The sequence below is a fragment of the Gavia stellata genome, chromosome 9 (assembly GCF_030936135.1).
Source record: "Gavia stellata isolate bGavSte3 chromosome 9, bGavSte3.hap2, whole genome shotgun sequence".
Taxonomy (NCBI): domain Eukaryota; kingdom Metazoa; phylum Chordata; class Aves; order Gaviiformes; family Gaviidae; genus Gavia; species Gavia stellata.
Window position 1 is genome coordinate 6,780,055 of NC_082602.1, and position 13,699 is coordinate 6,793,753.

Here is a 13,699-nt window from a genome sequence, read left to right on the forward strand (position 1 = left end):
TATGCATGACAGGCACCAGTGGCCTGAGCTTCTTGGCTCTACAGCCCTAGGAAACACGCACCAACAGCCGGAGAGGCATGGTGGGACCAGGAGAGACAATCTGTGCTCACCAGGAGCCCGGTGCTGGTTTTGCGGTCGCTTCTGGGAGCACAACGACCCTCTGAGGCACCAGACAGCTCAATCGCTGCCAGACAAGCGTCACTCTTGGGCAGAACCGCAGCTCCCGCTACCTCACTCCTGGCGGGGGGCGCGGAGAGCACTGTGAAGTGATTACATTCCTAAAAGCGAGTGGTTTGTTACAACACAGCACGTCTAAGCCGTCGGTTGATGCAGCACCGCGGCACTTCGGCCTAGACACCGGCCCTGGCCGCCCAGCCGGCCCCGCACGACGCGGCCCGCGCCGCACCGGAGGAAGCCACCCCCCGCCCCACCTGCGCGGGCAGCGGCGAGCCCAGGCCGTGCCGTGCCGGAGCGGCGAGGCGAGGCGGGCCGCCCTGCCGCCCAACGGCCGCCCAACCGGCGCACGGGGCAGCCAGCTGAGGGGGACGGAGGAAAGGGGCGCCGCCTCCCTCCCGCCGCCCCCGGCCCAGCCCCGCGGGGGAAGCCCCGGGCCCGCCCGCGCCACTGGCGACGAGCCGCTCCCCGTCCCTCCGAGGGCCGGCGCTGCCCGCTCCCCCCGGCCCAGCACTCACACGACGGCCCGCGAAATCATCCAGGAGACCATCGCGGCGGCGGAGCGTCCCCTCAGCCAGCCGGGCCCCACCGGCCGCGGCCCCGCCTCCGCCCGCCCCATTGGCGCGGCGGCGGCGCGCATGCGCTCTGACGGCGGCGCGGGCCCGGGCGCGGCGGCCAGGGCAGGTCCCTGCCCGGCGGCGGGAACGGACAATGGAGGCGGTTATCTACCCCGGCGGCGCGGCCGGACCCTCGCAGGGCTCGCCCCGGTGCCGGGCGGGCCCGGGGACAGGGCGCGCTGGGAGGGGCTGCGGGCAGCGCTCCGCCGCAAGGAGGGGGCCGCGCCTCCTGTCCGCAGCTGCCGCCTCGTCCCCCCGCCCAGCGCTGCCCCTGCCTGCGCGGCGGGGTCCGTCCGCCGCCCTGCCCTCTGTTTTCAGGCCGACACGTTCAGGCAGCCCGTCGGGCCGGTGCTCGAAGGAGACAGGCAGGGACACAATTAATCAAGAAGGCAATAAGGCACCTGTCTCCCCTTCCCATCTCTTCCCCTCGAAGCGCAGCGGCCGACGCTAGCGAGGAAGGCGTGTTGGGGTGCGCACCCCTTGCCCGCAATTTTCCCCTTGGCTCCCGGTCTGCTCCCATCCTATTTGCTGTAGGACCCACCAAAACATTTGTTTCACGCATTCAAGTCGCCTCACGTCGGCCGTGCCGACCTGGAGGGTGCTGGCTTGCTGCGGGACAGAGCGTCCCAAGCCCCGTGTGCGTGCTGGAAGGGTTAGATAAGGGCACAGAGCTTCCCCCGGGCTGAAGCCCTCCCTTCGGGGCAGAGCTGGGGAGCCAGCTGCCTCCCCAGGGCTCCAGCACCCTCCGCACCGCCGCAGGAAGGTGCCAGCTCCGACAGCTTTCTCCTCAGCGCTTGTTTACGAGCCCCCAGTACGAAAGGCTGTCTAAGGACACGTCCTTATGTGGGCCGGACAGACTGCTAGGTGCAGTTGATCCAAAACTTCAGGTGACCACGAGGACACATGTGGGAAGGATTAAGTGCCCATGTGCCCTGCTACCCCTGTCCTGTCCCTAGACACCTTGTTATCGGCCGCTGCCCAAGGCAGGACACTGAGCAAGACAGTCCACAGCGTGACCCCCCCCAGGTACCCTTGACAAGCTCATGGCCTGGCAGGTTGAGACATGCAGGAGAAGCTGAACACGCCCTGATACCTTAGCTAATCCATTGTAATCCATCTCTGCATACCAGCTTCATACTTCATGCAGAACTGTTTGTACACATAAAAGGACGATATTTTGCTGAAACAGACGGCTTTGTCTTTTCTCAGAAGAGGAGGTTGTTGAAAGTTCTGCCCATGCCATCGCTGGAAACATTCAACTTCACTCTTCCAATACCAACAAACATAACAGAGCAATACCTGAAGCGATAGATACCGATGCTACTGAACGTGCCACTCGGCAGTTAAGGTAGAGAAAGAGGAGGTTATTGCTTTCAGCATCATTCCCACCGACTCTTGTGGTGAATCACATGCCAAGGTCAGCACCACAAACTGTAGCAGAAATTAGTTCTTCAACATGTCTTTACGTGGGGATAATACAAAGTTTTCCTACCAAACAGTGAGAAGAAATGGCTTAAGCTTCGTAAGCTATTGTCTTATTCAGGTGGGAGCTGCTAGGTGAGCGCAGGATGGTTTCTGTTCCGCAGGCAAGCACCAGAATTCCTCCTCTACTCAAACCAGTAAAACCCAGTCACAGGCATCTTCACTCCTCTGCAGCCTTCAAACACAACACATGCAGCCAAAAGGCTAAGAGTGACCTGGAAAAGAACGAAGAGGGTAAATAAACAAGCACAGAGCATTTCAACAGTGGCAGTGTTTGAAAACTGTTGCTCTAGATGTATACTGTGAAATTTGAAGCTTGAAATGGGAAAGTAAACAATAATATAATTTTTATTTTTACCATGCAGGGATTTGGGTCTTGAAAATAATGATATTGGCCATCTTGGGTCTCTCCTTACCTTGGCCTCTGTAGGGGGTAACTGATGCAGAAAGAGGTAGAGAGGAATTTGTGGGCAATTTAGAGTACACCACTCATCAATCTTATTTTTGAAACAGGCCTAACCTGGATGCATTCTTCATCACATTCAATGAAAGAAGAAATGTGAACCACTACTTATATGCCCCTTGAATAACAAATCTCTCCAGTGGTAGACTGTACAAAGCAAACTTGCACAGCAAAGCATGTGAAATATAAATTACATGGGAGAGATTACATTTTAGACTCCAGTTCTGTAAACTCCTGCACAGAGGCGAATCCTGCTGCCTGCATGACACTCCGCTGAAATTTGTACCATTCCAGCCCATCTAGAGCAAACTGCAAGATGAGAGCACTGGTTCATAGCATCTTAAACAAGTATACAATAGATCTCTTTACTGCAAGCAATTGTGTGTTTGATACGATCTCAGAGAACCGCTCCAGGGAAAGACTGATACTCTTTTTTACTGTCCAAGGTAGCGTATGCTTTAATTCCATCGCTGCGTATTTTATTTCATATGGAGTATGTTTAAGAGAAAAAACCACTCTTTATTTTGTATAAAGACATTTATTTTTTGTGCGTTTGTTGCCATGGCAATACTGTCTCTGGTGGAAAGCTAAATTTACATTTGAAGAGGCATTTTTTAAAAGGTAAAGGCAGATGGCTCCTAAGAGTAATTTATCTTGCTAAGAACATTATGCTTTATTTCATAGACTGTTTTGAGACTTAATTCAGGGTAACAAGCTGGGTGGTGTTTGCTGGGCCCCCAGCAAACAGGTACAAGGATGCCACACAGACTTCCCCGTATTCCGGTTCACACAGAATGATAATTCACACTCCTGCCCAGCAGAAACACAGGGAGCGGCACAGCAATTAAATCCACACTGTGTACTTATTCAAACCTGGGGTGTCTTACTCATATGTCTGTCTATTTTTACATAAGGAAGAGACTTACGGCTATCTCATTATAGGATATTTTTAAGCCCCCCACAAAAGCCACTTAATATAGTTAAAAGTTGCTTTAAATAGTTTTAACAGTGTTTGGAAAAATCACTTGTAAAGGTCACCTGCCCTCAGTTTTCTTTGAACTTCTTTTGTATAAGACAATGTATGTATACAAATGTTAATGTTTAACTTTCACCTCCTTTACAAGTAAACAAACATTTTTCTGACTTTGCAGCTGTGAAAACAGCAATTGAGCAACATTTAGGAAGATGCTAGCTAGTTTCTGACACAGCTTTTGATGCTGACTATGGGATTTGTGGGATTCAGACCCCTGCACTAGGAAGATGAGCTCCCCAAAGACAGCATCACTTTCATGCAGCTCCCAAAAATGCATATATGTTAATCACAGTGCTGGGTTTTTCTGAACTTTACTGTTTTATATGAATATATTCTAAATGAGTCTCAAATATAGAACAATTTAAAAAAATACAGAATTCTTTCAGTTACTGAATCATACCAGAGATGTTTGTTATTTTGGAGCCAGAATACAGAACAGATAATACCACTTTGTTCGCTGAAACAACAGACTACAGAATGGGTGAAGATTATTATTTCTTAGAATACTCCAAGCTGGTGTGATTCCCATAACTGATTATTAATGAATATGGTTGAAATTTATGGTTTATGCTACCTTCAAATATTTAACTCTTCATGTATCTTTCCTATGCCTGAAGTGACAGCAAAGGTAGGCTCTGATCACCAAACAGCCCAGGAGTCTGACCGCCTTAATGGGATTTCATCTGGGAGTGATCGTTGGGCAATACTGTGGGCATTTCACAAAAATCAAAGCAGCTGAAGCTTTTGCGCAAAGTTCTGGACATGCCCCTTCTTGCTCCCATGCATGTTCCAGCCTCCCAGTGCAGCATCTCACTGGGGAACACGGCAAAGCCAGTTGGTGTCTAACACAGCTGTGTCTTAAGTGATTCTTACAATACAGAAACAGACAGTATACCAAGAGGCTGTAAGTTCATTTTTTCAGAAATATGTTTACATGAAATTTATTACATTCCAAATGTGGATGTGAAGCATCCAAATTAATGAAAAAAGGAAAAGAAAAAAAGTTTAAAATGGGTATTTCTGCATTTTTTTTTTAATCTGGTAGGTTTAAACCACTGTTATTCTCATGGTTTTGTTCCACACAGTCTGACATTCCTTTTAAAGCTCTTGCTTCTATATTGATGAGTAAAGTTCTTCCGTTTTGGCTAATTTCTTCCCCTCTTGTTAGCAGATATACCTACAAAGGCAAAGCCTGAAAACAACAAGCAACACAGTGTTAAATTCATGGTTTAAGCAGTTTCTTCAAGTTAGTTTCCTGACTTTTGGGGCCCTAACAATTTCAATTAGTATTAATTTTAAGCAATATGGAATTTGGAGTTAAAAAGGCATCGAACAGGGGTTGTAGGATGACTGAAGTGCATAGTAGAAAGAAATCTTTGCAAGAAGAGAAGTTAACAAATGCAACAAGAGGCCTAGAGGTGTTTTTTTAGAAGAGCACAAGAGAGTGCTGTCTAGCACTCTTAATGCAGTGAGCTACAGGTTAGGGAAAGCAGATAAGGCCAAGACAGCACTGAAAGAAATCCAGAACAGCCCTCCTGTCAATATAAAGCCAAAGCTTTTTCATCACTCCAGCACTAGCCTGTTTTGAGTGCAGCATGAGAGAATATAACCAGGCAATTCAGGCAGAATCTGATTCATCTGATTAAAAGTATGAATATTAAACAGGTACTCTGCTTACTCTTTTTTTTTTTTTTAAATTCACCGTGCTGCGAAAAGGCTTATCACACAACTGTTGATTGGTTGCATCAGTTTTTAAAGACCAGTTGCAATGGGTTAAATGGCTCTGGTTCCTTGTTTCTCAGCAGAAACATAAGAGCACCCCTTAGGAATTTTTTCTTAAGGGAAACATGATCTAAAGAGGAAGGGGAAAGTTCAGAAAGGCTCCATCTGAGACTTGTTCTCCTGGCAGCAGTCATATGTCCATCCTACCTTATTGCTTCCATTTGGAGTGGAAAGCATATGAGATGCAGCCCCACGAGGGCAAGCAGCAGCAACAGAGGAGCTGATTTCCAGATCATCACGAGTACCTAAGAGACTCTCACAAAGCAGCAGAGCCATACCTATCGCTTCCCTACTTCTGTATTGATAAGCTATAGATAGGAAGGTTTTCGACACGTATTGCATGTGGATCTGCAAACATTACTCTGTAGGTAAGTGTAACCACACAGCAGGGTTATACAGCAGTGCATCTCAGAAGGGCAGTCCACTGGACAGATTCATATAGTTTATTTTTCCCCTGTTCCCAAGTAGAGTGGCATTAAAGTTGTTAACTTGTTCAAAAGCTGCAGCTGAATGTTACAGTAAATATATGCGTCTCATGAGGGCAAACCCATTTTAAATGATGGGCTACACATAGTCTGGTATCTGATGATCCACCCTCTTTCTGTGTTTTGAAATCTGTATACAGAGACACAGACCAAAGCCATATTATTCCTTCCTGTCTGGGTAATATCATCTCAGCTATATTCCATCACTACTTGTGATGCATCACATTTAATAATTATAGCAATCTGTTGGAGATTTTTTTTTTTTAAATACACTTTCTGCTTTTGATGTTTCTGACCACTATGGAAAGCTTATGCTATTTTATAGTCTGCTGACTAAGCTCATATGCACACCAGCTGCATTTTATCAGGGAACAATGTTTGCCTTTTGAACTGGCTGATAGATTTTACTTAGAATAAAGAGGAGATATACATTCTTTGGCAACACTTAGAACCTTGTTCAGCACAATATCCATTTGCAGAAAGTCATAGCCTCCAGCTAAACAGTGCACCAGCCCATGGCCATCAGCCCAAGAAAGGCAAAAAAGAAAAAATATCCTAGAACCAGAAAGGACTGCAAGTTTATCTGCTGCATAACAAAACCAGGATCAGCCCATGTCATTTGGGCAGATGTTTTGTCCTACCTGTTCCTGAAGCCTTTCAGCAACAGAGATTACACACCTTTTCTAGGCTATTTATTTACTAGTCCTTCAATACTCTGCTAGGAAGTTTTTCCTAGTACCAAAGTTAAGCTGAGTCAAAGGGTATTCAGGACTTTTTATCCCATCCCCCCCAAGCATGGAAGGAAAATTATTAATTTCCTTTTGTAGCAACTTCAAAACCAGTACTTACACTATTACATCTTCCCTTGAAGAAGCAATCCCAATGATTCGATCATTTTATGGCACATTTTCTAGACCTTTAGATTCCCTTTATTACATCAAAGTCTTTATTGAAATGCAGAGCCCAAACCCCCAGACGCAGCTCCAGAGGAGCCTAATCGGTACTGAGAACTGAAGGGCTACATCATACATTATCCAGCAAGTCAAAAGGCTGCCAGCAAAGGACACCGAGCTATCAGGTTTCCCTTTCCTTCTCTCCTACCCTTCCCGGGCAGCACAGCATGATTAGCTGGGAGAGCAACTCAGCTGGACCAGTGCCGTGAGCAAGGATAGCAATTCCTACGTACAACCAAAAGTTCGTCTTCAGCCAGCTGACTTCATTTTGCCTTCCCTGTTCATCTTAAGACAGGTCTAGTCAAAACTACTGATAACCAAACGCATTTAAGGAAGCTGTCTTATTATATAATATCCTGATGTTTTTTCTTATTGGAGTAATGCTTTCTGTCCTTTTCTCCCAAGAATTGTCCTCTCTCTGTGTTTTCCCCTAAATTGGGGAAGAGATCTTTTTTGATCTTAAAATTGGAGGGAGTATCAAATAATTTCATCTCACTTAAACCCAAGACAGGAATCATTCAGTCATGTGTGATATAACCTTTGTTCTCTAGAAGGGATGCTGCCAACAAAGGATATTGATTTTAAGGCATCAGAACATTGATCTTGATTTTTTTAATTTTCATCAGTAAATTGTCTTTCCCTATATGAAACTGTGCATATGCTTTTAAACTTCGAATTTGCCTTTAGTTTCCAGTCATTGGTCCTTGCTATGCTCTAAGTGACAGATTAAAGAGCTCTTTCACACTTGTTATCTCTCCACAAGGATTTATGCATGCTTAAGTCACCTTTTAATCTCTTGAAAAATTAAACTGCAAGCTTCTTTAAATGGCTTTTTTTTCTAGTCCCTAAATGCTTTATGGTAGATTTCTAGCTCTATCCCCAAATTTTTCCAGCACTTTCACATATTGACATTGTAACTGGATTTGTCAACTTCATATGACTTCAAATGGCATAAGATAATAAATTTGCCACCTACCTTTTATTCTCATTAATAGAGGTAACAAGATGTTATACTTTTAGCCACTCCATCATACTGGGTGCTCACATTCAGTTGTTTGTCCTCTTTGATCCAGGCATCTTTCTTGCATGCCGCTCCTCAATACCCTGGCTACCAGTCTGAAGACTTTGTTGATGTATATGTTTAATACAGCAAAATCTACTTTGCTTTGAAGAGCCCAGGTTATTAAGCACTTACACAAGGATGCTGTTCTCTGTCGCTGGAAGTTAGGAGGGTTAGCATGAGGCTCCACGGGAATCTTCAGCCACCCAGGAAAGAGAGGGCTGGGACGGACTCCAAAGGCACAGCTGGATAGAAGCACCCTCGCGTCCTCGCTCCCGCAATTGATACAGGGATTCAGCAGCCCACGCTGTATGGGCTGACTGCCATCCCTTCCTCCCCACCTCTGATAAAGCCTCTCAGGCTTATCCTGGGGTCTGCAAACAAAGCTTAAGGTTTCTATGATATATAGCACAATCATACACAGTGTGCAGGTAGTTTAACAGCAACAGGATCATCAGCCCTTATATTGTATCTAACTTGCACAGTTTACAAAGCTTTTAAAGGCAGCATTCACTTCCACCCTGCGGGAAACAAGTACTTGCTTCTTCCTAAACAGAAAGCAGCTAAGGTCAGCACTGAAAATTGACAAAAGTTATATGGAAAATTATACGGAAAAAAGTTTGGCTTTTTTGTTCGATTGCTTGTTCAGCATTGTTAAAACAGCAGATAGGCACAGCAAAATATATCTGTTGGTGCACAGGTCCCATACTTTAAATGGAAACCATTTGTTTCTGCCTCAGAAAGCTCTTTACCATCTTCTGTGGCAAGGAAGTCACCCTTTAGTCCTTTCTTCTGTTATTTTAACAGGACATTACCAGCTAACAGGGTATGCTTCTATGTAGTCTTGTATCCTTAGAATACACGTGCAAGCTGTTTAAGACATTAGCAATAATTGTCAGAGGCCTGAAGCCTCTCTGGGGAGCAGGGGAAGGCTTGCACAGGAATTTTGTGCACTGCTAGGAATCCCTACCAGACTGCGTTACTCTGTACTCCCTTCAGAAGGCAGCCTGAAGATGCATCTCATACTAGGAACTCTGCCACCTTCTCTTCCAAATAGCCTTTTAGTTCTTAGGAAAGTTGACTCTGAATAAATGGAGCACAGACAATCTTTCAGCCTGTCTAGACATTCTGGATGCTGAATGTTTGATGTCCTGGTATAACATAGCTGGACTATAGCAGTGGAAAGTGATGAAGGCAGGAAAAACAATAGGCAGAACTTCTGGTTTAACAGGCATAAATACACAGCTGCTTTAACTGCTCTGAGCTGGTAGTCTGCAGGAGGCTAGGGAACAATTATCTACAGTATGTCAAGGAAGCTGTGTCTAGACAAATCAAAACTTCCCACACAGGTTCACCCTTTTTTGCACACCCCTTGTCTCCCAGAAGTTGCTAGAAAGAACTGTTAGCCATCAAAAATTGACACTGAAAGTCACCGACCAACAAGTCAAAGATGGTAATCAGGAGCTGGTTTATTACAGCCCCCTTTCCCACCATATTCCTGTATGGACACAGTTCTTCCACATCCTCTTTTTTCATCCTCTCTCCTAAGTTTGAAAAACAATTCACCAAGATACATGAAACCAGAAGCAACGTACGGGGAAAAACCAAAAGACAACCCAAAACTCAGGAACCTCAGCAGCTGATCTCTGAAGTACTTAGGACCACTGACTTCACAAGTGATGGATGTTCAACAGTTCAGTGGGTTGATCAGCTGAATTAAGAAACATGAAGTCAGCTTTATGGTTTTGAGTGGCTGTAAAGTTTACCAGGTTGACCCACTTGGTTCTCAGATACAAGTCAAATACCCAAGTTCCATCAGCCTTGGCATAGAGCAAGTCTTGTAGCTAATGCAAACGCTGGAAGACATTAATATATTCCCTTACTTAATTTCCCTGCAGATGAGTTGCATCACAACTGTAACCACCACTAAATCTCTTGTAGCAATGACTTCAGTCTTCAATTGGATTAGCAATTAACAAAAAATGGGTGCTTTCAGCCTCATTTTTGTATAAAAAGGTTAACTTGAACAACGTGAAACACGAGTGTTAAATTGATGGGACATAACTTAGGCAGAGGGTTCAGAGCAGGCTAAGACGAAGTGAACTGGAGTCAGCATGAGGCTCTGAGGTGGCATTTGTTATAACCATTTCCTGAACTTCCATTTTGCCTTCTGTTGTTGGTAACTTCAGACAAGAAAGACAGCAGATTTGCATTACATTCAGGCATACGCGAGTCCCAAATTACAGGTTTAATAAGCGCCATTTGAGGCCTCTTCCTGCAAAGGGAAGTTAACCTTCCAGTCCAGGACATCAGTGCAGCCACGCAGGCTGGCTTACCACCCACCTTGGACCTTGACCTTCCTGAATCATCTCAAGTAGAGCTCTGTGCAGTCATCTAAAGTCTGCTTCAGGTGAATAACATCACTGGGATTACAAAGCCAGCAGAAGTGACTTGCTGGCCTTTTCTGAAGTCCGGGTTACACGTAGTGCTTTTAGATACAGGCCAGCTTGTGCTGGGGAAGTTTCTGCACACGGTATTCTCTCATTGCAGTAATGATTGCAACTCTGTGTTTCATAATTTGAGGTCGTCTTTCTTTAGGTGTGGTCAAATAATGAATATTCCCATATAGTTACTGCTGCCAATCAGTAATACTGGAGCAAACTTTTCTGGAAACAGCATTTTGATTAAAAGGAAAAAGATGACGGGGAGGGGAAAAACAGAGGGCTGAGACGCAAAGATTTATCTTCACTTACTATTCTGCCTTTTGCCTCCCTTCAGCTACTTCTAATATTAGCACTAACAAGTATTTTGGCTTATTACTCTTAAAGCATGATCAGTATCTAAATATAGAAAGGGTAGCACAGTACTCCCTCTGGCACCCCTTCGGTTCTTGGATTTAGGACTCGATAGCGAGAGCAAGCCCCAGCTTCAGACCACTCACTGGAAGGAGGTAGGTTTCCTGCAGACCTGTGCCATCTGCATTCAGGTCTGTGTCCTGCATGCAATCACCAACACACACCTTACTAAAATTTCTTCAGCAGGTGTTGTATTAAGACTGTTTTTGAATATTATCAATCTGCACATCCTAAAGCAGATTATTGCTTAGGATTCCTGCATATCATCCTACAAAAGAGTATGGGGCAGGACTAGGTAAGTCCCTGTATAGATAAAAATTTGAAGAGACTAATTTCTTAGAGTTAATAGAAGCTTCCGGTCTAGAAGTCATACGCAACAGGAAAATAATGATACAAAAGTGTGAATGAGCAGCAGTTACACTGGGAACAGCAGCAATGCAGATACTTGCAACTACTGACGACTGAGCACATCTTTCTCCACTAATCCTTCTTTCCAAGAATGTTTTTCCTAATTCAATCACGTTTACCGTCAGTGATGCTCCAGCTACAAAGTATGCGCTTCTCTAAGTTTTAGACCTTTACCTGTAGTTAGGACTTACCTCAGGGAAAGAGATAACTCCCCAGTTTGTACACTAGGTCTGTGCTTGCATCCACAGAACTGATTTGCTGAAGACGAGAGCTATCTGCTGGCTGAACTTCAGCAAACTAGATGAAGGGAGCCAGTTTCTGCTTCTGCCTTTTCTAGTCTAGGGTCATGAGCACTACCGGTACGCAAGATACAACTTGAGCAGCAGCAAGGATGCAGACATAGTGAGCAGGTAGCACTGCTGGGACAGGAACCCAAGAAAGATAACTTGGGGAGATGGATCTGGACAGAGAATTGGATGCCTTTGGCACCACAAGATCGATAATGAATGTATAATGTAGACTTGGTAATAGTCAGGGTGTTATTCACACAAATAAGAGTGGTTGCTGGAATCTTTTTTGAAGATGGAGTAAAAAAGGAGCCAGCCTCTTCTCAGCGGTGCCCAGTGAAAGGACGAAGGGCAATGAGCACAAGCTGAAATACATGAAATCCCATTTAAACTTGAAAAGACTTTTTTCACTGTGATGTTGAATGCTGGAACAGGTTGCCCAGAGAGACTGTGAAGTCTCCAGCCTTGGAGATACTCAAAACTTGACTGGACATGGCCCTGAGCAGCCTGCTGTAGGTGGCCCTGCTCTAAGCAGGGGGGTCAGACTAGACAATCTCCAGATGTCCCTTCCAACCCCAACTAGTCATGACTCCGAGACAATCTCTTCATTCAATTAAATGACACAGCAACAGCCAAACACAATCTTTTGCTCTTAAGTACAAGATGAGCAAGTCCCTTCTCATCTCTCTGCTTATGTAGGTCTGCACCTTTTCAGATTGTCATTGTAAGATGTAATGTTTCATTACAGTTCTTGCAGTAAAGGCAGACTTACATCAATTCCCTTCCCGCGACCAATTTTCAGTATAGCCTAAACAAATGTGACAGACAGACCCTTGAACACCCCTAATGAGAACAGTAAATTAATCAAAGAAGTTAGTGGCTCAGTAGAAAGTTTGTGATAGTTTAATTGGGATAACGGTGCCAGGAAAAATAAGAAAGTCCTGTTGCTTGATCAGCACGGAATCAGTAACATCATTTGTTTACATCCTGTGCCATACAACACTACGAAATATTAAGACAATCCTTACTAAAGAGGTAAATATTGTTAAATAATAGCTATTACTGAATTGCAGGACACAATTAACACTAATTTGTTAGCCTTTCCTGACAGAAAAACTCAACAAGACAGGCAGCTGGAATACAGGAAAAAACCTGCATATTGATTTTAATCCAATTTGGAGCCAGTTTGCTGGCAGGAGCAAAGAAGAACCAGCATCACACAAAAACAGACGTCAGAGAAGTTTTTAAAGAGTAGTTACCATGTGTGATAGTTACTGGTTTAGACAAAGCTGATATCAAGCAATTGCGCTTAATAATATAAAGATATAGGGAACATATTTGGATAGCAGAGTAGTAAGAGAGGGAGGTGAAGACAGACAGAGAAGTAGAGGAAAAAAGCTAACTTTTCTTTTTGTAAGGTTCTGTAATATCCTAAAAGAACTTTTGTTTAAGTGATTACAATGAGCTTTTCTTTCTACCACCGTTTCGATAAGAACCAACCACCTTTCTAGTTTTTTCCAGACAACGAAGTAGCCACAAGTAACATTGTCAAGTCATTTTCCCTACCTAGTACATAGTCTAACAATAGCTAAACTCAGCTCTTTCTCACCTCAGCTTTAGAGCTTTTCTAGACCCCGAAACTTCCCATTAGCTTTTTATTATGTAGCAGCATGCTAAGCTATTTCCTTACCATAACCATCACCTGTTTTAGTTATGTCAGGATAAGTAATAACAACATCCAAGTGATTTCAATCTAAAGCTGCTGTCAGCAAGAGCCCCTACTTCTGCAGGGGTCACAGCCCCAACAGAATTCATACAGAAACTGGAGGTTCAGCACCAATACAGCTCCCAATAGTGATTTTTTTTTAAAGATGTTTAAGCAGCTTTGAGATAAATATTGAGAAAGTTACACACAGAGCACTAATCAGATTATAAGACTTCTGCCTCAGAAGTTAGAGCTGTTAAAGGTGCTCACAGCACCCCACACACGGTGGATTGAAGCACTTGGAATGGAAGGTTCCAGCCAGCTCTAGTTGTCCATTTTCCCTTTTTTATCTTTACTACACAATAGACCAGCAATCTGTAGTGAGGATAAGAGTC